The sequence below is a fragment of the Phyllobates terribilis genome, unplaced genomic scaffold (genome assembly GCF_046119375.1).
Source record: "Phyllobates terribilis strain yellow unplaced genomic scaffold, ASM4611937v1 Scaffold_7__3_contigs__length_470593459, whole genome shotgun sequence".
Classification (NCBI taxonomy): Eukaryota; Metazoa; Chordata; class Amphibia; order Anura; family Dendrobatidae; genus Phyllobates; species Phyllobates terribilis.
Window position 1 is genome coordinate 414,568,727 of NW_027362767.1, and position 24,176 is coordinate 414,592,902.

A 24,176-nucleotide genomic window follows, 5' to 3' on the forward strand; every position below is an offset into this window, starting at 1 on the left:
ATATTATTAGGAGTTTGCTATAATGTATTTCAGATTTTACCGATAATCTATCACTAGGCCAAATAGACGAGGCAGCAAATCACAATGGAGGTAGATTTTAATACAAGTCTTCATCTACCCAGATGTAAATGAGAGGGGTAATGAGCTCCTTCACTCACCAGGGCCCTGGGGTGACTGCTACGTCTGCCCCAATGTAGATACATCCCTGGAATCCCTGCATATTGTATGTCAGACATGTAGTCCAAATGTGAACAGAGCCTTAAACATCTTCTCAGCATACAGCACAAACGGGTCTGACATTGAAAGAAACAGAAATTATAGAAATTTTTAATTTTTTTTCTGCACAGTAAGGCGGACTCCACATGTCTAACATTCACAGACTACGATATTCAGACCAATCATGGGTTCTCCAGACCGGGACTCAAAAGGCTCATAAAGTGCTAGGTGTAGCTGCTACATTGCCATGCAAGTGAATGGGATCGTATTGTGACCCCCGAGGGTGCTGCGACCGCGACTAGCGAGCAACAAGAAGTCCAACTTCAGTTGATTTTTATTTTGTGACTCGCTTGTCCTGGTCGCAGCAGCACCCTCGGGGTCCCAATATGATACCATTCATCTCCATTGCGATGTAGCAGCGACACCTAGAAAACTTTGGACGCATTGTTTCAGCCGGTCGCTGTGTAGCCCCAGCCTAGATATAAGAACCATCCATATTTATGTCACTGAATAATGGTCTTTCCAGTCCTAGCCATGAGCGTATGAAATAAAATGATACCGAAAAAAATGTAAAATCCTAGATATGACGTGATTTTTATCTTTACCTTCATCTAAGTGACTTTGACACCCTGGAACTCTATTGTCCCCCTGTATTTCCTCATTGTCTTGCATTCACAAAGCACTAGGCTGAAATAAAAAATCTTATTTAGCTCCTGGGCCCCACATTGTGAATTATTGCATTAGGGGTACCGCACATGACCACATCTCACATTCCTATCACAGAACTTGCAGCATTTTGACCCCTGATATCCCAACAAGCAAGATCTCAATGTCTTCAATGGAACATGTCGTTCTTTATATGACATCGCACACTGAAGCATGCCACCTGACGTACCAGCTGTTTGCAATGCCTGATTGCAGCGTAGCCACAAACCCTTTTTCTCGCCATGTCCACTCCACACCTCTTGCTTGACCCCCCTCGATGTGTTTTTGGTTGTCGGGGATCTGTGTAATGATGGATGCATCTCAGAGACAAAAGCAAGAAACGTTTCGCAAACGCTGCTTTAGCAGGGGCTTTAGTTTCAGAGCGTTTTACCAATTTGTCCAAAAATAAGGGAAAATGACTGAAGAGGAAAATCCAGCTTCATAAAAAGTTCAAAATTTATTTCCAAAGCAGCTTAAAAGTTATTAAAATCCATAATAGGTACAGCAATACGCGTTTCGAATGCTAATGGCGTTCTTTATCAGAGCTCTGATTGCCAAGTGGTCCCTTGGAATCCCTGCTTCAGATGCCATTAGCCCCCGGGTAAGCTGGTACTATTTTTTCTTTTCTATACAAAAATAAGGGAGACATTCTGGAAAGCTCTTTTAGGGGTGAAATGCAAATTTTATGTGTGTGTGGCGCCCCTGAGGGTTCGATCGCCACAGGGATGCTGCACTTCTTTAATGGAGTGTAGTGTTCCTCCTCTGAGGTAAGACCCGTGTGATAGTCATGACCCAACCTTTACATCCAACACCACATTTCTCCACCAGAGGGGGCTAGTATGCACTAGGTGCTGCCCTCCTGGTTACAGGGAGACTGGGGAACCAAGAGTTAGGGGAACCAGTTAGTGGGTGAGGGTGGAGGACTTACAAGTTAGTTACACTTCAAATTTCATATTTAATAGATTGCCATCTTGGCTCTTGGTTCTTGTTCTTGTAATGTGATCACCCTCCCTGAGAGTGGATCCTGTGTGGACCTGCAGAAGACGGAGACACGGCCCTCGTACCTTAGCCTTGGGGTCGAAGGGCAGGCTGCAGATAATGAGTGTCTCAGCCCGGTCAAGGACCATAATCAAGAAGGCCCGGAGCTCAAGAGTGTAGCTCCATAGCAAATGGATCCCAGGGAGGATGCAGACGGAGCGGTGTACGCCACCTGTCCTCTTTATGCTGATCAAGTCAGAGGGAGTCCGGCTGCAAAAAGGGGTACCGGCCCCCGACACCTGATCTTGCTACTTCACGTCCTGGTCAGGGAAGCCCGGTTAGGCCCTGAGGATCCCACCGGGAGCTGCCACCCGTGCCCTTGTTCTGAGAGGAGCTCAGAGGGAGACCCGGCCTATTCGCACACACACGGACAGGAAAGGATTCTGTCTGTAGTTCAGGAACACTCTGGTGTAGGGTCCCGACTGAATGCTGGACTTACTCGGAGGTTGTCAGACCCCCGTCCCTGGTGACCGCAGGACTCCGCGGGGAGCAGGGAGTCACCTTCCTCATGCCAACTATGTGAGTAAAGCCTTGGAAGTTCACCCTTATGGCCTCCGGACTGTTTATTCTGCGCCACACCGTGGGACGCGGAGCCCGTACTCCTCTACTACTGCCCCCTCCATCCTGTCCCTCTGCCCTGAGGCCCTGCTCCGCCTGTGGTGAGTAGTAATAACTTTGACCGCCATAACACCATGTCTCAGTGGACTGCAGCGGCGCTGGTGGCCCCTCACCAGGCACCACAGGTGGCGTAGTCGTTAATCAGCCACTCAACCCGGATAAGCCCATACCATCTCCTTTTTAATGTGACGGCCCTGAGCACGGGTGTGGTCCGGGCCACGGCTGCATCCCATCTCTCCACCACAGGACCCGACTCCGAGTCCCCCATCTCCCAGGGTAAACTAAAGGGCTTTTCCGAAGTAGAGGCGTCACATCCGCACCTTGTAGGACTAGAGATTACGATCTGACTGCACTTGGGGCCACTGATGCACGTACGCTTATAGATTTCAATGTCTGCTCCCCGTCTACATGGAGCTGAGACATATATCACAGGGTCTATTAACAGTGGCGTAACTAGAGTCTGAAAGGCCCTGATGCAAGATTTGGACCGCACCCCTCCAGCCTGGTGTGTGTGTGTACAATATCTGTATATCTACATAGATAGTAAGGTGGCTAATGGTCTCGTAGTCGATGGGAGGTATGTATCACAGAGATGGCTGGTCTCTGTGATGTAACCCGGAGTATTTTCTCTAGTGCACGCATGCACTAAGAGGACTAATTGGTGCACCTGGGAGACGGGTTACGTGTAGTTTGAGAGTTGGGCAGGACTTGCTACCCACATAGCTCACCTCTGGGTGTGGTTAACAGCCTATATAATGGAGGCTGTTGTTTGGCACATGGCCTGTGTGTCTGGAGGGAGAAGGCTTCCTGTGTATGTTTTGTCTCCAGACGGGGCCATGTACTGGATGCTACACCAGCCTGTGTGACCACAGTGCTGACTAACCAGAGTCTTTTTCTAAACGGACTGTTTTCTTTCTGTTTTTGCCTTCACTAAAGGCTGTTCGTTTGCATTTTGTTTTTGAACCGTTTATGAAGCCAATAAAGCGTTATGGACACTTAAAGGAACATGCCTCCTGTTTTCCACCCATGTGAGTACAATCCCTACAATATATATATATTGTGGCAAAGCGACTTGCTCGGTTCTCCAGAGGCAGACACAGGACACACGGCTTGGGTAAACTTCCTGCGGGTTTATTTGGGTAGCATAAACACCAGCAGCGTCTCATAAAAATAAACAGTCCCATTCGGAATTAACGGGAAAACAAAAGATGAAATATAACAGAGTCCTCTAGCCAGCAAGGCTTTGCCGGCTGCAGATAGTCCTGTGAAGTCTCAGCAACACCAGTCCTCCGGTGTTGCTCTCTGGCTTCAGTCAAACACAGCCTGGAGACTTCAATCTCCAGACCACACACTACACACAGGAAACAATAGTGACTGAGCATCTAAACCTTGCTCCGCCACACCCTGAGGGGAGATAGGGGGAATGGCCTCCCACACTCTTTGCCATTCCCATAAAACCACCCTTTAAGGGAGTTATCCCCCAACATATAACATGCTGGCAGAAATTCAGTAGGTTTTAGTTCACACAAGAGAGCAACCTGCTTGACACATACCTCCCCTCATATATCACAGCAGTGACTATGTCACAATATATATATATATATGTGTGTGTGTGTGTGTGTATATATATATATATATATATTAGTAATATATACTAGGTGGAGGCCCGATGCTAGGGCGGTAATGTCACGATGGGGGCAGGCTTTGCAGCATTGAGAATCTCTTCCCCCCCTATGTGCTCACCCACCTATCCACTCTCTCTTTCCCCCATGTGCTGACTTCTCCCGTCTGTGATCTCTTCTTTGACCTGTCTACCCCATGTGCTATCCCCCTTGTCTGCTGTCTCTCTCCTTCCTGTCCTGTGTTCTCCCCTCATGTGCTGTCCCGTTTGAGCTGTCTCCCCCCTGTGCTCTGTCTCTCTCCCCCCTGTGCGCTTTCTCTCTCCCCCATTTGCTGTCTTCTCCTCTCATGTGATCTCTTCTTTGACCTGTGTACCCCATGTGCTCTCCCCCTTGTCTGCTCTCTCTCTCCACCCCTGTGCTGTCTTCTCCCCTCATGTGTTCTCTCGTTTGAGCTGTCTCCCCGCCCAGTTAATCAGACCGCCGCCATCTTTGTGCAGGCAGACAGCGGCGGTCACATTAAAACTGCACATGCGCTCCTCCTGTACAAAGATGGCGGCGGTCAGTGAATCATTCGGCTGATCCCGGCGGCGGCGTGTACGGCGTGTTCGCGATGGTGTTCCGCTGGTGGTACCGCGCAAGAGGCTGGTACCACCAGCGGTTTCCATATTGAGACACCCATCACTTGGGTGTCCCAATATGGTGGTCGACGAACTTCCGCCGCTTGGAATTCTGTGATCCGGACACATCTGGACGGAAAGAATGTGAAGACATTACAAGGTAAGTATATATATATATATTTTACAGGTGCATCTCACTAAATTAGAATATCATCAAAAAGTTAATTTATTTCAGTTCTTCAATACAAATAGTAAAACTCCTATATTATATAGAGTCATTACACACAGAGTGATCTATTTCAAGTGTTTATTTCTGTTAATATTGATGATTATGGCTTACAGCCAATGAACACACAAAAGTCATTATCTCAGTAAATTAGAATACTTTATAACAGCACCTTGAAAATGTTTTTAAAATCCAAAATGATGGCCAATGAAATGTATGTTCAGTAAATGCCCTCAATACTTGGTCGGGCTCCTTTTGCATCAATTACTGCATCAATGCGGCAATGTGGCATGTAGTCGATCAGCCTGTGGCCCTGCTGAGGTGTTATGGAAGTCCAGGTGGCTTTGATAGCAGCCTTCAGCTCGTCTGCATTGTTGGGTCTGGTGTCTCTCATCTTCCCCTTGACAATACCCCATAGATTCTCTATAATAGATTCTCTATGGGGTTAAGGTCAGTCGAGTTTGCTGCCAATCAAGCACAGTGATACTGTTGTGTGTAAACCAGGTATTGGTACTTTTGGCAGTGTGGACAGGGGCCAAGTCCTGCTGGAGAATGACATTTCCATCTCCAAAAAGCTTGTCGGCAGAGGGAAGCATGAAGTGCTCCAAAATCTTCTGGTAGACGGCTGCACTGACTTTAGTCTTGATGAAACGCAGTGGACCTACACCAGCAGATGACATGACTTCCCAAACCATCACTGATTGTGGAAACTTCACACTAAACCTCCAGCAGCTTGGATTGTGGCCTCTCCACTCTTCCTCCAGACTCTGGGACTTAGTGGAGTGTGTCAATGACTGCCTTCTGGACATCTGTCAAGTCAGCAGTCTTCCCCATGATTGTGGAGCCTACTGAAACAGACTAAGGAACCTTTCTAAATGCTTCGGAAGCCTTTGCAGGTGTTTTTTGTTAATTATTTTAATTTACTGAGATAATGACTTTTGTGTTATCATTGGCTGTAAGCCATAATCATCAACATTAACAAAAATATACACTTGAAATAGATCACTCTGTGTGTAATGACTCTATATAATATAAGAGTTTCACTTTTTGTATTGAAGAACTGAAATAAATAAATTTTTGGTGATATTCTAATTTAGTGAGATTCACCTGTACATAATTTTATATCCCCCCACTCTAGTATATATGTCTCCAATCCTGGTATACAGTGGGTACAGATAAGTATTCAGACCCCTTTAAATTTTTCACTCTTTGTTTCATTGCAGCCATTTGGTAAATTCTAAAAAGTTCTTTTTTTTTCTCATTAAAGTACACTCTGCACCCCATCTTGACTGAAAACAAACAAATGTAGAAATTTTTGCAAATTTATTCAAGAAAAACTGAAATATCACATGGTCATAAGTATTCAGACCCTTTGCTCAGACACTCATATTTAAGTCACATGCTGTCCATTTCCTTGTGATCCTCCTTGAGATGGTTCTACTCCTTCATTGGAGTCCAGCTGTGTTTAATTAAACTGATAGGACTTGATTTGGAAAGGCACACACCTGTCTATATAAGACCTCACAGCTCACAGTGCATGTCAGACCAAATGAGAATCAAAAAACTGAAATATCACATGGTCATAAGTATTCAGACCCTTTGCTCAGTATTGAGTAGAAGCACCTTTTGAGCTCGTACAGCCATGAGTCTTCTTGGGAATGATGCAACAAGTTTTCACATCTGGATTTGGGGATCCTCTGCCATTCTTCCTTACAGGTCCTCTCCAGTTCCGTCAGGTTGGATGGTGAACGTTGGTGGACAGCCATTTTCAGGTCTCTCCAGAGATGCTCAATTGGGTTTAGGTCAGGGCTCTGGCTGGGCCAGTCAAGAATGGTCACAGAGTTGTTCTGAAGCCACTCCTTTGTTATTTTAGCTGTGTGCTTAGGGTCATTGGCTTGTTGGAAGGTGAACCTTCTGCCAAGTCTGAGGTCCAGAGCACTCTTGAAGAGGTTTTCATCCAGGATATCTCTGTACTTGGCCGCATTCATGTTTCCTTCAATTGCAACCAGTCATCCTGTCCCTGCAGCTGAAAAACACCCCTATAGCATGATGCTGCCACCACCATGTTTCACTGTTGGGATTGTATTGGGCAGGTGATGAGCAGTGCCTGGTTTTCTCCATACATACCGCTTAGAATTATCACCAAAAAGTTCTATCTTCGTCTCATCAGACCAGAGTATCTTATTTCTCATAGTCTGGGAGTCCTTCATGTGTTTTGAGCAAACTCTATGCAGGCTTTCATATGTCTTGCACTGAGGAGAGGCTTCCGTCGGGCCACTCTGCCATAAAAGCACGACTGTTGGAGCGCTGCAGTGATAGTTGACTTTGTTGAACTTTCTCCCATCTCCCTACTGCATCTCTGGAGCTCAGCCACAGAGATCTTGGGGTTCTTCTTTACCTCTCTCACCAAGGCTCTTCTCCCACAATTGCTCAGTTTGGCTGGACGGCCAGGTCTAGGAAGATTTCTGGTGGTTCCAAACTTCTTCCATTTAAGGATTATGGAGGTCTCTGTGCTCTTGGGAACCTTGAGAAATTCTTTTGTAACCTTGGCCAGATCTGTGCCTTGCCACAATTCTGTCTCTGAGCTCCTTAGGCAGTTCCTTTGAGCTCATGATTCTCATTTGGTCTGACATGCACTGTGAGCTGTGAGGTCTTATATAGACAGGTGTGTGCCTTTCCAAATCAAGTCCTATCAGTTTAATTAAACACAGCTGGACTCCAATGAAAGAGTAGAACCATCTCAAGGAGGATCACAAGGAAATGGACAGCATGTGACTTAAATATGGGTGTCTGAGCAAAGGGTCTGAATACTTATGACCATGTGATATTTCAGTTTTTCTTTTTTAATAAATTTGCAAAAATTTCTACTTTTGTTTGTTTTCAGTCAAGATGGGGTGCAGAGTGTACTTTAATGAGAAAAAAAAGAACTTTTTAGAATTTACAAAAAGGCTGCAATGAAACAAAGAGTGAAAAACTTAAGGGGGTCTGAATAATTTCCGTACCCACTGTATATGTCCCTCATCCTGGTATGATATGATATAATTAAAATATATATATATATATATATATATATATATGTATAATTTATATATAAGTCTTCCGTTCTGGTTTTAATATATATCCCCCATCCTGGTATATATCCCCCATTCTGCCTCTGTTCTTTAATGCGTAGAAAAAAATAAAGGATTATACTCGCCTTCCCTCTTCTCCCCCGCCATGCAGCGTCCTCTTCTGATGCCGGAAGCTGACTTCAGTGTGTAAGCGACAGGAGCATGTAATGTTACTGCTATGCGCCCCCCTGTCACATGTACGCTGATGTCAGCTGCTGTCCTCTGATTGGCCATCAGTGCGTATTGCTGCGCACGGACCCGACGGGTCTCTGCACCACAATACACCGAGGATGCACAAATCCAGTTAAAGTTTGTGCTGACGTAACCGTCCCTCACCCGCACGGGCAGGTCTACTGCCAAGATGGTCGTTACGCCCCTGGCTATGAACTATCCATGATCATTCACAATAAAAAGGGCGTTAATTTTCTACATCACGACACAAAACATTTTATAGTTAAAACAAACGTTTAATAATGGTTACAATTGCATCGGCTTTTATTATAAATGTCACATTAGGTTGGTCATCGTGCAGAACAGCTGCCTCCATTATTTACAGAGCGAATCACAGTTGTCACCAGTTTTACATTTTCAGGCGGACAGCAACCGAAGTTATTCTCCAGAACAAGAAGTATACTTTGTGTCTTGTATTGTAGCTCCGTCTGATTCGAGTAATTGTTGCAGTACCAGACACAGCCTGTGCCTTAGAGTGGCGCTGTTTCTGTACAAAGATCAGACCCTTGTTTTTATGCAATTTTGTACAATGCCTTTAAGAAATGACTGGCTCCTTGTGACCCTCGAAGCCCTTCAACAAACAAGTTTATCAGGGTTTTTTTTTTTTAATTTAACCTCTCATTTAACATGCATGTATCTAGGCTTGGGCTTATTTTTAGCTCTTGGATGCAGTAAAAATATCAAGTGAAATATATAATATTGTCCTATAATTATATGTAAGTAATGATTAGAAAAGAACCTGCGTTGTCTACTTTTGCAATTGTTTAGATTCTACTAATTCTAATTTTACAATTTATAATTTTTCAATGATGATTAATTTAAGTGGCCGGGAAAGAAAATAATCATTGTTGGAATGAATGTGACACAGGGAGAAAGCTGTTTGCTCATTTTAAGACTTAGAATTTGTGGTAAAGGATTGGAGCGCAATGGGAATCTCCCCCTCGGCTCATTCAAAAAAGCCTCAGTTCCTCCTTGCTTGTCAAACAGATGGAAATATTGGATATCTTCATGTTACAAGTACCCAATTCCCACCACAATTTAGGGGCTACATCTTAAAGTTTGGAAGTAAAAAAAATAATAATAATCCAGTAATTTTTTTGGGTAAATGTTTCATAAAAAAGATATGGTTAGCTATAGTACCATTTTTTTTATTAAAATGTATGTATTTTTGGCTAAAAAGCATATCTGCTGTAGGGTTTGATTAAAAATGTTAGACATTTTGCTTCTACAGCCTCTATGTATCACTGTAAATAGCAGACTGCAGAATGAGTTAGCAGTGACCTCATTCTCATGGTAGGATCTGCAACTTTTATGTGTCTCCTCTTGAAAACCTCAGCTCAACAGGTTTATGGCCAAATCAAAGTGGAATCGTTACAAGATGGTTTAGGAGAAGAGGGAAAAGGCTTACAGATCTTGCCGTCAAAGGAGCTCATTTACAGTTCACTGATTCTGCATCTGTACACTGATACATAGAGGCTGTAGAAGTCAAACGGTCCAAAATATATTTGAACTAAATTTTTTAGCCATAATGATGTGTATTTAAGTTAAGAAAAAATGACAACAGATGTGTCTATGCCCTTTCACATTGGGATAGCTTAAAGAATTTGTGGTTTTGGTTAAAAAAAAGAGGGATACTCATGCTTAGCAATTCACCACAGTTCCTGTTCAGATGCCTACCGAGTTCCCACTTGCCTCTACTTCCGGCGCCTATTTCAACACAGTGGAAAGGATTGAAAGTGCACGCTCAAGCGCTCACTGTCCGCAGCTATGGTCCGCCTCATTCAGTTATTGGCTGAGCAGGCATTTCCGTCCTTTTCCAGTATGTCGAGATATAGGCCTGCCAAATGTATCCCAGAAGGACACAAGTCCGAAGATTAGAAACCTGTACGTATTTTCCATTTTTATGTCTGAACTAGGCACAAAACATGGTGCTAATAAAGCAAATTTAGTTTATTTAAAGGCAGCTATGGTGTTAGACCTCCTGTGATGTCTTACATGCAGTATTATCTGGCTAGAGAAGTGGAGCAAATTTATATACAATTTTGTGGGAAAAGATTCTGTATAAATTGTGTTTTTTATTGATTCTATGGTAAGGAGTCCAGTGGGCGGTCCTACTTATGCACATTAAATAATTAGGCCCGCCCACTGGACTAAAGACCTACTTATTGTCCCTATAGTGGCCACTACAGGAGAAATGTAGTATTACATACAAAAAAATGCAATCAAATAGTTCATAGATGGGCTTCGGAGCAAAGATCTTAAAAATAGAGATGATTTGAGTAAAGTAGAAGGAAGGAAAGAAGGTTTAATTATAAAATGATTATTCTTTTAATGCGTAAAATCAGAAAATCATCCAAAACTTGGAAGTTCTAGTGATAGAATAAGAAGGGTGAGACTATTAAGGACATATTTATGTATTAGCCAGTGATTTTTCGACTCCAGCTAGTGGGGTCATCTGTGAAACGTGCAGAGAGCAATATGTCTTCCAAGTTAGACCCATCCAGGGTAAGTGTAGGAGCAGCGGCTGAGGACCTGATTAGCTATATGATTTGTTCATAAACGCCTCCATATAAATGTCTTCAAGAAGTAATATAGAGTAGGAAAACGCTGAACAGTCCTAGAACAGCCAGGTGAGGAGCTTGAGCTGTGAAGCCTCCGTTGCACATACTCGATATACAGCAGGTGGTATTACCAAACACAAATTTGAGGATTCCTGTACCCTGTAAGCTCTGATTGCAGATTGTTGACTCAAAGCATCCAATTTTAGCAAAATTAGCAATGTTTGCTGTTTTTCGAAACAAAGAAAACAAAAAGACATCAAGATTACACTTTAGTTATACGGAACCATGAAAGATCAATATGCACTTAGGGAACATTTTGTGGCCTGATTCGAAGTCTCCATATCAATTCAATATATGACAAAGGAACAACATAGAATTATTACTCATAGACGGCTTTCTATGGAACATAGCCAAACCACCAACAGGTTGTACGTAGGATGGGCGTTAGAAGGGCCACCAGTCTATCGGAAATCTTCTTGAGAAAGCGGTCTTTGGTTAGCCATGCTCGGTTTAACTCTAAAGCTGGCCAGTCTCTGTAGGTCAGTGTCAACCAAACCTATCAATTTTGGCAAGACTGGACAACCATCTAATGTGTATGGAGGCCTATCGACTCCACCCTAATGGCTGATATTGAGGAAGAGAAAAATCAGCTCTTAGATTTCATCACATAATCATTTTGTTCCTCGAAGAGACTATCCACCACCAAAAGTCTCTGGCTGACAAGTACTTTAGAACACAATGGGAGACATCGGGGGAGGTGAGATTCTGGAAGAATAGCTGTTAGTGGAATGACCAGTCAGCTATATAAGGTACACAGCCAGCTTAAGGCAATGGTGGCCACATAGCATATTCTGACCTAAAAGTAGTCCTCAGAGGGGAACCAGTAGATCCCGTAGAACTAGCTGCTGTCCTAGTGGCAATATTTGTAAGCATAGCACCTGTTTGGGGTGATTTTATTGATCCAGACAAACATTTTTCCTTTTGAGTCGACAACATTACGACCATCATGAACAACGTAAGTATGAGTATGCTGTTCCTACGGAGAAGGCCTATCTAGATGTGAAGAGGAAGCATCATCGAGTTTTCAGTCAGATATTTGGCTGCCTAACATAGTGGGTTTCCTATTAGAGATGCTGTACTACTTTTACTGTATCTCACTAAGACAACCCCAGTCCATATGACTATGACAAATGAGATTCTCCCCCCCTCTCTTGGGATGCCCCTCTATGAGGCAGAAGGCAGAGGCCCGCTATGAGAACTGCTCCAGTTTTGTCACAATTCCTTGTATTTCATGGAATCCCTTTCATCTGAATGGTCGTCTTATAATATTACATTTTGAATAAGTACCCCATAGGCCATGTCTTATCTTATCTCCCATCTCCATTTTTAAAGGGTTTATCTCTGATAAGACAAAAACAAAAAGAAGTTGAATGATGTGGAAGATCCCAAGATCTTCCAAGATCACTGAGTGGCTTTCGTTGTTGGGAACTATCACAATTGGCTGTTTTTGGCTAGAGATCAGCCATGTAAATACCAAAAGGAGTTTTCTCAACAGGACAAACACTGTCCTTATGCCCTATTAGTGGAAACGAATACCGTAATTATGGCCGATCCAAGCTTCTAATTAAAATCAGTATGGCGCACCATATTTCTAGTCATGTTTTGGATGCCATCTCACAGAATGTTTTACTTGGACAACTATATGGCATCAGATGATATATGTAATCTCCATATCTCATTATCCTATACATGGCCATATTTATTTCATCACTATCATATTTGTGATTTATATGGGATATATAAACTATGTGCAGTGAGTATAGTCAGATCTTACAGGAGGAATTTATGGATAAACCATTATTTTGTAGTTACACTTAATAGTCATAATGAACACGTACCTAAGTTGTAGTTAGTGACTCCACAGAATGAATTTTCTTGACATTGAGCTCTGTAGGACGTGGTTAAAAAACAGGTGGATAAAAACCTAAAATTACAGGCATTACACTCTCTTGTTGCTACCTGGCCTTGTCCTAAAAGAAACAACATATAGAACAATTAGAAATTAATTATCATAGCAGTGCTGTAACTACACTGGGCGCAGTGGTTGTGGTCATACTTGAGATCTTGAAACATAATTAAGAAGCATGCCTAGAAAAATGGGGGGATCGAGCAGGGAGGGTCACGAGGTGCCCACCACTGATTTAGAGGAAACTACATGTTAGGCTTGTCTCCTGAATACAACACTTATGGCACATAAACAGCAGGAATGGAAGTCCTTAACCCTCAGGACCCCCATATGACTCAGAATGGAGAGCAAACACTTCCCAATCTTGTGATATACTGATGGGTTGCCACCATATATTAATAAATTGATGGTTTGCCATCTTGGGGGAATAGAGGAGTCTGGAGGTGACAGAGCAGTCTGGAAGGGACAGGGGGATTTGGAGGGGAATAAGAGCCCTGGAGTACATAGAGGAGTGTGGAGGGTATAGAGGAGGCAGAAGGGGTAACTGAAGGGTCTGGAGGTGATAGAGGGGTCAGGAGTGGACAAAGAGATCTGGAGGTGGACAAGATTCTGAAGGGGTTAAATGGATCTGGAGGTGACAGAAGGGTTTGGAGATGATAGCATGGTCTGGAGGTGACAAAGGGGTCTGACAGTAGTTCTCTCATAGAAAACACAAGCGAGCTCTGCTGAATCGAGTGTTCCTACATACGGGGGATTCCTTCTGAACGATCTTTCGGCTGACAGGTATTTAATGTGTATGGGGGTCTTACCATAACTAAGATAAGTCAAAGATTTGTACCTAATGGTCAAAATATATTTTTTTATTTTTAGCCAAACTATAGCCAGTACTAGTACTAGTACGAGAGTCCAAGTCATGGGACTGTAAGCGGGTGTCCTCTAGTAGCCGATCTTCTTTCATGTGCATTTCTCATGGAGTCACTTTGTGGATCGCGACACAAGCAGAGCCTTTATTATAGCGGCTCCTGTATTGTGGTTTGCTTTTTTCGAGATCATACACAGTCTGTGATTCATGATTCTGATCAAGACATTACCGCTAATGATTGTCTCAGCCAATAAAGGACTCGTCATGATGGAAAACATTAGGGCGGATAACAGAATGACGATGGGCTTGTTTTCTGAGGTTACAAACATATCACCTGTTGTTTTATGGTGGTGGCCAGAAATGTGTTTTTGTTATTATCAGCGGCTCCTTGTATAACAATGGCCTGATACAGCTTCCCCAAATTCCTCCCAAAACCTCAAAATTCAGGAGCAACTATAGCCCCATTATCTCACTTCTCTACCTCCATGTCACACTCACAGAGGTCCAGGAAGTTGAGTTATGGAAACTTGTTTGACCTGATTTTCCCAAAAAGTAACTAGTCAGGATAAAAAATAAACTCTCATATCTGTGACATGTAAAGATTTCAATCAGCCACGCCACCATTATTGGATGGAAAAAGCCCTGCCCATATGGGGCCATATCTTAATTCAATCTGTGACTTTATGCGGTCCTCTGCCCTGGAGGAATGAAGGTCAGGGGTCCCCAGCTTTATCAATAGTTGGCACCCCAACCTCCCAGACATTTATTTTATTGAATATCCTAGCATATTCTGAAATTCATCCTCACAGAATCTGCATTTTGCTGTATATTAGCTGTAGATTTTGGTGGTTAAATGTGTTCCAGATTTACCAAAGGTAAATAAGCCATAGCCTTAGGATATCTTCAAGCAGAGTTTAATTGATGTGAATTTCTGAGGCTGAAAAATCCACATAAAAAGCTTCAAAATAGTATTTTGGGTTTTTTTTTGTTGGACTTTTTGATAGTATTTCATATTGGGCACATCTCAAGAAAAGACATGTTGACTATGTGCACATTGAGTCTTGTTGAGGAGTTTTCAGAGCAAAAATTGGATGGAAACTCCAAGTTTTGGAAGAGTTTTGAAATTTGGAGGAGGATTTGGAGAGTTTCTGCTCAGTTTTCACTCATTTTCTGCTGCAAAAACTCCCCGAAAAAACGGTGTGTGCTCATGGGGTTTGTTCACAAAGAGATTTTGGGAGTGGATTCTGCTCAGAAATCCAGATAAAAATCCACTTCAATTACTCTTTGAATAAGTTTTTTATGGATTTCAATAGGAAAACATGCCAATAGTGCATTTCTGTTTAAAAAAAAACACTCCAAAACTAAGAGAAAAAATCTTCATGCACAAAACCACAGCAAAAAACTACCAATTTACAATACCAATTTTCAATACCAATCGACAGTTCAGATACAGGTGTGAAAAGGTTCAGTAAATTATATTTAATTATTGAACCTAATCTACATCTTGTTTTATACTTCAGAGCTGCATTCATAATTAAGCTCGTTGTTACTAGAAACCCTCATCAATCCTGTGTATAAGCAGATCCCTAGCAGCTTATATACTCTGTTCCAATGAGGGACAATTATTTTTAGGGCACCTCTACCTGGGATTAAGACTACACTTGATACCTAAACAAGCTTTGTGCAAATGTTAACTACTCAGGAAATGATAGAAGATCCCAACTTTGAAGTCTGCAGAATTATGACTTACAGCTCTGGACTGTAATATAGGTTGAAACATGAGCACATTGGTTTGTCCGCCCCTGAGCAACATAGGCTGAAGCTGGTGGCTGGTGGCACCATTAGAAGTCCTTGCACTTGGGAGAAGCAATGTAAGAACCTCAATAAATAAATATTATATATAAGTACATACCTGGAATTACACAAATGGCCAGGAGACACAGCAGCAAGTAGGAGACCATCCTCTTATACTGAAGAAGTTACAAATTCCTGTATTGGGAACAAAGCAGTGTATCAAGGAGCCTATTTGTAGCTTGGCTCTTCGGGAGTTGGGGATACACTGGTTGGGGGTTTATTAAGGTGCTCCATATGGGGGCCTTCTTCACTCTTGGGAGTTTCAAGGTGGGGCTTTGGTTTCAGTGGCAAAAACAAGGAGTGGGAGGAAGAGAATTCAGGATGTACATATTTGTGGTCATGGAGGCGAGGTGTGTTCTGAAGTGCTAATTGCATCTTTTTGTTGACTTGATGGTCAAGCGTCACTGATGCTCATTACTCCTGTATTGTACACAAAAATAAATCACATTTTCAGGATTACAGTTAGACATTACGGGATGTCTCCACAAACCCGCAGGGCTCAGTCCTAGGCCCCCTCCTCTTCTCTCTATACACTGCCCCTTTTGGACAAACAATCAGCAGATTTGGGTTCCAGTATCATCTCTATGCTGACGACACCCAACTATACACTTCTTCCCCTGACATCACCCCTACCCTAATACAAAATACCAAGGATTGTCTGTCTGCTGTCTCTAACATCATGTCCTCCCTCTATCTTAAACTGAATCTCTCTAAAACTGAACTTCTTGTGTTTCTCCCCTCTACTAACTCTACCTAACATCGAAATTACCTTGGAGGGTTCAACCATAACTCCCAACCTTGGGGTCTTATTCGACAATAACCTTTCCTTTACTCCCTATATCCGATCACTCACTCGCTCTTGTCACCTGCATCCTCAAAACATCTCCAGAATCTGCCTTTTCTCACCTTTGAAACTGCTAAAACTCTGACTGTCGCTCTTATTCACTCTCGTCTCGACTACTCCAACTCTCTTCTGATCGGTCTCCCTCTTACCAAACTTTCTCCTCTCCAATCCATCCTGAATGCAGCTGCCAGGGTCTTATTTCTGTCCAGCCGCTTCACCCATGCCTCCATCTTGTGCCAGTCTTTACACTGGTTGCCGGTCCGCCTCAGGGTCCAATATAAACTCATCACTCTCACCCACAAAGCTCTCCACAGTTCTGCACCGCCTTATATCTCCTCTCTCATCTCTGTCTATCGCCCTACATGTGCCCTCCGTTCTACAAATGACCTAAGACTAACATCCCCCATAATCCGAACCTTTCACCTCCATCTCCAAGACTTCTCTCGTGCTGCACCAGTTCTCTGGAATGCTCTACCCCAGACGATCCGATTGATGCCTAGCCCCCATGTCTTCAAACGCGCTTTAAAAACCCATCTCTTTAAACATACCTTCCACCTTACTCAGTAAATGAACTTTCCCCTGTTCCCTCCTTCTAAATATTATTCAGAATCTGTTCCCTACTCTTTATATGTCTCCACACCCTCCATGCACAAGATAACTGCACTCGGTAATTGAGTATTGCACTTAAACATAATGGCTGATGACCGGATCATACAGCTTTATATGAAAATCCCTATTTATTATAATTGCCAGACCTGAAATAACAAGCACTTTTCTCCTATTATGTCCCCCCCATTTCCTTGTAGAATGTAAGCTTGCGAGCAGGGACCTCACTCCGAATGTAACTGTTTAAACGGTCTTAAATAGTATTGAATTTATTGTATGTACATGTCCCCGCTTAATTGTAAAGTGCTGCGGAATTTGTTGGCACTATATAAATAAAAATTATTATTATTAACCCAACAAACATCTACTGTACTTACCTTGATTTACTTGTAGAAAGGTCTTCTCCCAACCGTATCACCTTTGAGGACCCTCTACTTTCATTACTATATCAAAGAACCTTGTTGCCTTCTGCCTGGGATGTATGGCCTGACTTTGGAAGGATTTTTCATGGGGTTGACGTACCATATGGGTGACTTGAGTTGTTGCACTGGGAGCCAGTAGTAGCGGCTCAATATCACCTTGCTCCATTAAAAAAAACATCAATTAGGATAGATGATAATTGTATGATTGCTTGAGACCTCATCGATCCCGAGAACAGGCCTGCTGTGTGAATGGAGCAGTGATGAGCATGTGCGACCACCACACCTATCTACAGAGAGTGGAGCAGTGGTGAATGGAGCAGCTCTCCACCACTCTATTCATGTTCTGGTGATTGGTGAGGGTCCCAGCAGTCAGTCCTCCAGAGATCATACAGGTTGTTTATCATCGACACTGTGGATAGGTAACATGTGTTATTTATTGGACAACTCCTTTAAGAAGCATGGTGTGTTTTCAGCTATCCTTAAGCTGGCCATACACATTAGATGGCTGTCAACCGAACAATGCTCTGGCCAATTGTTCAAATGACAGATATCTCAGCCAACTCTCCCAAAAATTTCAGCATTTGTGGGTGGAGAAGTCCATGGTTGCCGAAATGGACGCCTCACCGGGATTTTGTTACTTTAAGTGCATGTGGGTGGTTAACCAGAAGCGATCAGCACTTGTTCCACTCTCTGGTACAAGAGGTTGGTGATGGCTGTACAACACAACCTGCACCTGCCTTTTATAGATCAGGCTCAGCTTCTGTCTATAGGCTTTCTGTTGGATTCGTATTCTGCTCTGTGCTTATGCCTATTTTTTTTTGGTGGGGGGAGTTAAGTAATCGATGGGGGTCTTTGGAGCCAGATGCCCACCGATCTTTAAGGAACTTAGAAATTCTACAAAAACTTACATTTTTAGTTGCCAACATTGGTTTTAGCAATTTAGAGAATCTTTAGTCCAGTCCCACACAGGACCGTCCCATTCTTACTCGCAAACACCCATATCCTTTTTGGCCCAGAACATCGCAGATTTCTCAGGACTGTCCCAGCAAATCTGACAGAGGGGCAATCCGTTAGATGTCACAGTCAAATGATCTGGAAGGCCGGGGAACGTTCCCACCAGGCTCCCACCATGGTAACATCACCCTCTGCTATCACCACCTCATACATTTGCAGCACCGAGTGGGTGCTGCGTAATTCCCATAACGTATGGGTGACATCAAAAGGGTGACCACAATGACAACCCCTTGTACCCTTCTTCCTTTGTATGTCATTCCCACTGTCTACTTTATTTTCCCCATCTTATACAATCCCATTACGTGAGTCACCGGTGGCCTTGTTTGTGTAGCCACGTATCATGGAGACGGGGACAGAGGAAAGAATGCGACACAGTTTTTGTTTGTTTTATCGGTTTTGTATGAACAGTAATTACGAAGGCGGATAGCGAGGATTTGTGTATTTTGGCAGCCATTTTAATCATATGACTAATACTTGTTCATAAATAAAATATAAGTGGTGTTTTTGTGGTGGAGTCGTCTGACTTTATTTCATTTTTTTTCTTTGGGGCGCCATTATTGGTAAAGGGAATTTTTAGAAGGCCCCGTTACTTAACTGTGATATGGATGTAGGGTCATAAACCTCAGTGCAAAATTTGTGACATGGTTCCCAAGTGCTTTGTGATAGTCCCAGGAAGCGGAGCGCATAGGGGCAAACTTTAGCGATTTAGTGTTTTGGGGTGTTCTTGTAGATGGGGCTCAAATATCCTGAATTTTGAGCTTTAACTTTTGGTAAATGTGACAATGATGTCTTTTTATGTGGTAGAAAGTCAATTAGGCTGCTGCAGATGTCTGGGACTAAGTGCGACCACAACTGCACCCTTATAGTTACACCCCTGGGTAATTGTAATCTCAGCTGCCATCATAGGCTTCTCTAGGGGTATTCCTATCTCCAAGATCCTATCCCAATATGTAGTAGGTGTAATAATATTAATAATGTTAGCAAATACCTACGATTAGAAATGTATTATAGTTCTCCTGATTTGCTATGTTTCTTACCCCATGTGCAGGGCATTGCAGTAGTTTAGGTATCCATGGTTACAATCACTAACAACTAACCGTCACTATATGACTGGTAGTAGCCATGAATATGTCTCACCCAGAGGGATATATGGGACTCGGTACCCGGGCCTTTTACCTTGCTTAGGATGTCACGGCAGTCGGCTCCCGAGCCCGTACTCTGGGGTCTCTCTTGAAAAGGGTTTTTAGTGCACAGTTTGTCTCGTGACGCCACCTGTGGTTTCCGGTAATAGTTACCGGCGGTGCTGCAGACCTCCGGGGGTGATGGGATGGCAGCTGGGATGTTTCTGCTCCCCACAGGCGGAGCGGGCCCCCGGGGCAGTATAGGTGCGGATGGTGATGCTGGGCGTTGTAGTGCAGAAGAGATGGCGCAGCAGGAGTAACTGACAGAGACAGGAGATTCACTTCAGTACCTTTACTGGTGCGGATGTCAGGTACGGTCCAGGGTACTCGGTAGGAAGGGTGCAGTTCTGGACTCTCCCCAGCGAGCGGGTATAAGGCCTCCTGGTCCGTTTCTCCCTCTCTCTAAGCTCCTGGCCAGCCTGCAACTGGGCCTAGCTTCTGTATTGTGTCGTTCTCTCACCTGTCGCTTGGTAGTAGGACCTTTCTCTGGCAACCACTATCCCTGGACGCCGGGGCCTTCGTGGTTCCTAGTCCTGTAAAGGGTTTAGCTTCAGGTCGACCAGGGATCTGTAATCCTCCTGGTATTCCGGTAGTCCCTACTGGGTATAGAGGACCCTGTAAGCGCAGACCCGGTGTCCGGTTTGTATTCTGGGGTGCGCCTGTGATGCTCCTCTACCCCCTTAACTCCTTTCTCCTCTTTGCCTCCGGCCACACTCGGGGCCCTCAGTACACAGCAGGTCACGTGCTGCTTCTTCACTGGTCTAAGTGCCAGCACGCTCTCCTCAGACTAAACTGAACTGCCTGACTCCACCCTCCATATATATATCCCTAACAGGGCTCCCTCTGGTTGTATGAGGTGGAAGGGTGGAGGTGTTTGTTTGTAGTGAGGGCCTCTTGTATAGAAGTCCGTCCATGCACCCTTTTGGGTCCTGTTGTACCTGTGGTAGCAGGGTGCCACATTCCCCCCTAGTACAATTCAGTACTCCTGGACTGAAGCATTTTAAAACAGGTAACAACAATAACAATGTTACAACAAGTCCCGTCACCAGGTGTCCATTTCGCTGATGAAGATGTAACAAGGGTAACATGAGGGACCCGCCTGAAAACCCTCAACGTAGGCCCTGGGCGTGGCTACAGGGCATAAGTGTTCCAGGTGTCGGACCACGTCTTCGGCCATGCCAAACGGGTGTATGTTCAGTGGTCTTTTGTTGAATAAAGTCAAGGGGCACTTTAAGGAGTACAACTATTTACAGGGACAGTTTTTGGCTGCTCACAGTCCTCAGCCTACAAGTCTTTATACCCTTACGGGTAACTAAATGAGCACATTATTTCCAACTGGGTAACTATTTACAATGTAGGCATTTTGTATTTTAATCCCTAAACCTGGCAGGGATTTGGCCTTGTGTGCTGCGTGTGGATCTTCATAGCACTGGGGTGGTACTGGTGTTTGTGCATACACTCTCTGTTAACCTATCAGGTGTACGTGCGGGTAAATTATAAAACTGCCTCAATCTCTCTATGGGACTGGCAAGTGCACTGATCATTGGGTCTTCGGGCTCCGCCTCAATGGGTGATCCTCTTCTTACTGGGGACTCTTCCTGTTCCTGAGCAGGTTCTTCTAGGGTGCTTACAGGTTCTACTGGTGGTTGAGGTTCTTCTGTTTGCTGATAGAAGTGTATCACTGGTATAATTACTGCTCCATCAAGTTGAGGCCAGTCCGCAGGGAAGTCTCCTAGAACTGTATGAAGTACATCTTCCTTGGGTTTCTCCGGTATTACAAGAGGTACTTCTTCCTCCTGTGTCTTCAGTAGATCTGGGCACAATTTCAAGTGGTCTCTTGAGACTGTTGCGGTTGTTTTTCCTCCATCCTTGTTGATCAGGCAGGTTTTACTGTTGTCAAATCTGGAGTTTAACACGGTGTAGGGCTCTCTTTCCCACTGGTCATCGAGCTTGTGACCTCTTCTTTTCCACTTTAGCACTATTTCTCCAGGTGCCAAGGGTTCTGCTGGTGCATGCTTATTGTACTGTTCTTCTTGCCTTTCCCTCACCTTGTTTAGACTGTCTTCGACACAGGCCAGTACTTTCCTGTACTGCTCTTGCCGACTTGTGTCCCAATCTTCAGTGGACGTATCTGCAGCAGGTTCTACCACTCCAAGCTCCAGGTCCATGGGCAATTTTCCAGGTCTTGCTCTCATGAGGTACACTGGGGTACAATTTGTAGAACTAACGGGTATGTGGTTATACAGGTCCACTAGGTCAGGTAGCTTTTCTGGCCACTGGTTCCTTTCTTCTAAAGGTAGGGTTTTCAGCAGGTCTATAACGATGTTATTCATTTTCTCGCACATAACGTTGGTTTGCGGATGATATGGCGTAGTCCGGATCTTCTTGCATCCATACAGATGACAGAATTCCTTGAATAGCTCAGCTTCAAAAGCAGGGCCTTGATCCGTTAGTGTTATGTTCTGCTACCAGAGCTAAGGAAAGAGAGGAGATCTGTCCCTACGATAGAACTCAGCTGAATCCCTACGATGTAACAGGGAACCTGATCCTGCGATCAGACCTGCTAAAGTCCTAAGCTAGTCTGTACGGAGACCTATAGATGTGGGGAAGGAATCCCTACAAGTACTAAGGACTGGAAGGAAAATGGGATACCTCCTAACAGAAATAGTAGCAGACAGACGAACAAACAAAATATATAGAACATAGAGGTCCGAAGACCAAGCAAACCAACAGAGTTAGATACAGAGCACAGGCTAGCTAGAAAGTAGTTATACAATGAAGTCCAGCAAAGCCAGAAGGGCGGAGCAGGATTAAATAGGCCAACAAGGTCATGTGACCAGCAAAGGAAAAAACCTAAGAGCAAGGTTCTAACAGTACCCCCCCTTCTAAGAGGATCCTCCGGATCCCCTAGGACCAGGCTTATCAGGAAATCTCCTGTGAAACGCTCTGATAAGTCTGGACGCGGAAACATCATCTGACCTCACCCAAGAGTTATCCTCGGGTCCGAAACCTTTCCAGGCCACAAGATACTGCAAACTACCTCTATACCGTCTAGAGTTAAGGATGCGAGAAATTTCATATTCCCCGTCCGACACAACAGCTTTTTATAACAGAGAGACATGAAATACCGGATTAATTCTCCAGGAGGTAGGAACCTCCAACCTAACAGCAGATTGGTTGACAACCTGAAGCACCTTAAAGGGCCCTACAAACTTGGGACCCAATTTCTTAGAAGGAATCCTCAACCGCAGATTCCTAGAGGACAACCAAACCATGTCACCAACAGTGAACAAAACCTCCTGTCGTTTCTTATCAAAGTAGTCTTTAGATTTTCTGTTGGCCTCCTGAAGATTACCACGCACATCCGTCCAAACTCTCTCCAAATCACCGGAAAAATTCTCCTCCTCAGGCACGGCAGATCCCAACTTGGAGAACGACCCAAACGACGGATGTCTCCCAGAACAACAAAAAAAAGGCGAACAACCAGCAGAAGAAGATGTATGATTGTTCAGAGCAAATTCAGCAAGTGGCAGAAACTCAGACCACCCCTCTTGATTGTCTGCCACAAAACAACGCAAGAACTGCTCAACATCCTGGTTTTTCCTTTCTGTCTGGCCATTAGATTCAGGATGATATCCGGACGAGAACGACAAATGAACTCCCAACCTGTCACAAAAGGCACGCCAAAAACGAGCCACGAACTGAGGACCCCTATCAGAAACAATGTCAGTAGGAACGCCATGAAGTCTGACAATTTCCTTGACAAAGGCCTTAGAGAGAGTTTTAGCGCAGGGCAGTTTGACGAAGGGAACCAAGTGACACATCTTGCTAAATCGGTCCACGACCACCCAGATGACAGTAAAACCCTCAGAGGGGGGAAGGTCAGTTATAAAGTCCATAGCCAAATGTGTCCAAGGAGCACTGGGAACCTCCAAAGGACAAAGCAACCCCGCAGCAGGAGTATGTGAGGACTTAGATCTAGCACATATAGTACATTGATGCACCCACTTAATGACTTCCTTCTGCCATCCAGGCCACCAAAAACTGCGACCCACCAGTCTCTTGGTCTCAGAGATTCCGGGATGACCTGCCAACCGAGATTCGTGACACTCAACAAACAAATCTCTCCTAAAGGTCCCAGGCACAAACAACCTCCCATGAGGAGTGTTAGATGGGGCATTCTCCTGTGCTTTAAGAATCTCATCTTCCAAAACGGAGTCCAAAGCAGCTATCACAACACCTTCTTGTAAAATGTTCTCCTCTTTCTCAGCACCGACTATGGGAGAAAAACTGCAAGACAAGGCATCCGCCTTAACATTCTTAGTACCAGGGATGTAAGTAACGGAGAAATTAAACTGCGAGAAAAACAGTGCCCACCTAGCCTGACGGGCATTCAGGCGCTTGGCAGCATCAAGATATATCAGATTTTTATGATCCGTAAGAACCTGAACGGGAAATTCCGCACCTTCCAAGAAGTGGCGCC

At 44.1% G+C, this 24,176-nt stretch overlaps 1 long non-coding RNA gene across 1 annotated transcript; it reads right to left on the minus strand.

Annotated features, from left to right (window-relative positions):
* Nucleotides 1-8,598: 8,598 nt before the first annotated feature.
* LOC141155089 (uncharacterized) lies at nucleotides 8,599-15,910 on the minus strand. The gene is made up of 3 exons (XR_012247511.1): nucleotides 15,685-15,910; nucleotides 12,843-12,974; nucleotides 8,599-11,168 (listed from the first exon to the last, which is right to left on the minus strand). It is a non-coding gene; the product is annotated as an uncharacterized lncRNA (long non-coding RNA).
* Nucleotides 15,911-24,176: the final 8,266 nt, after the last annotated feature.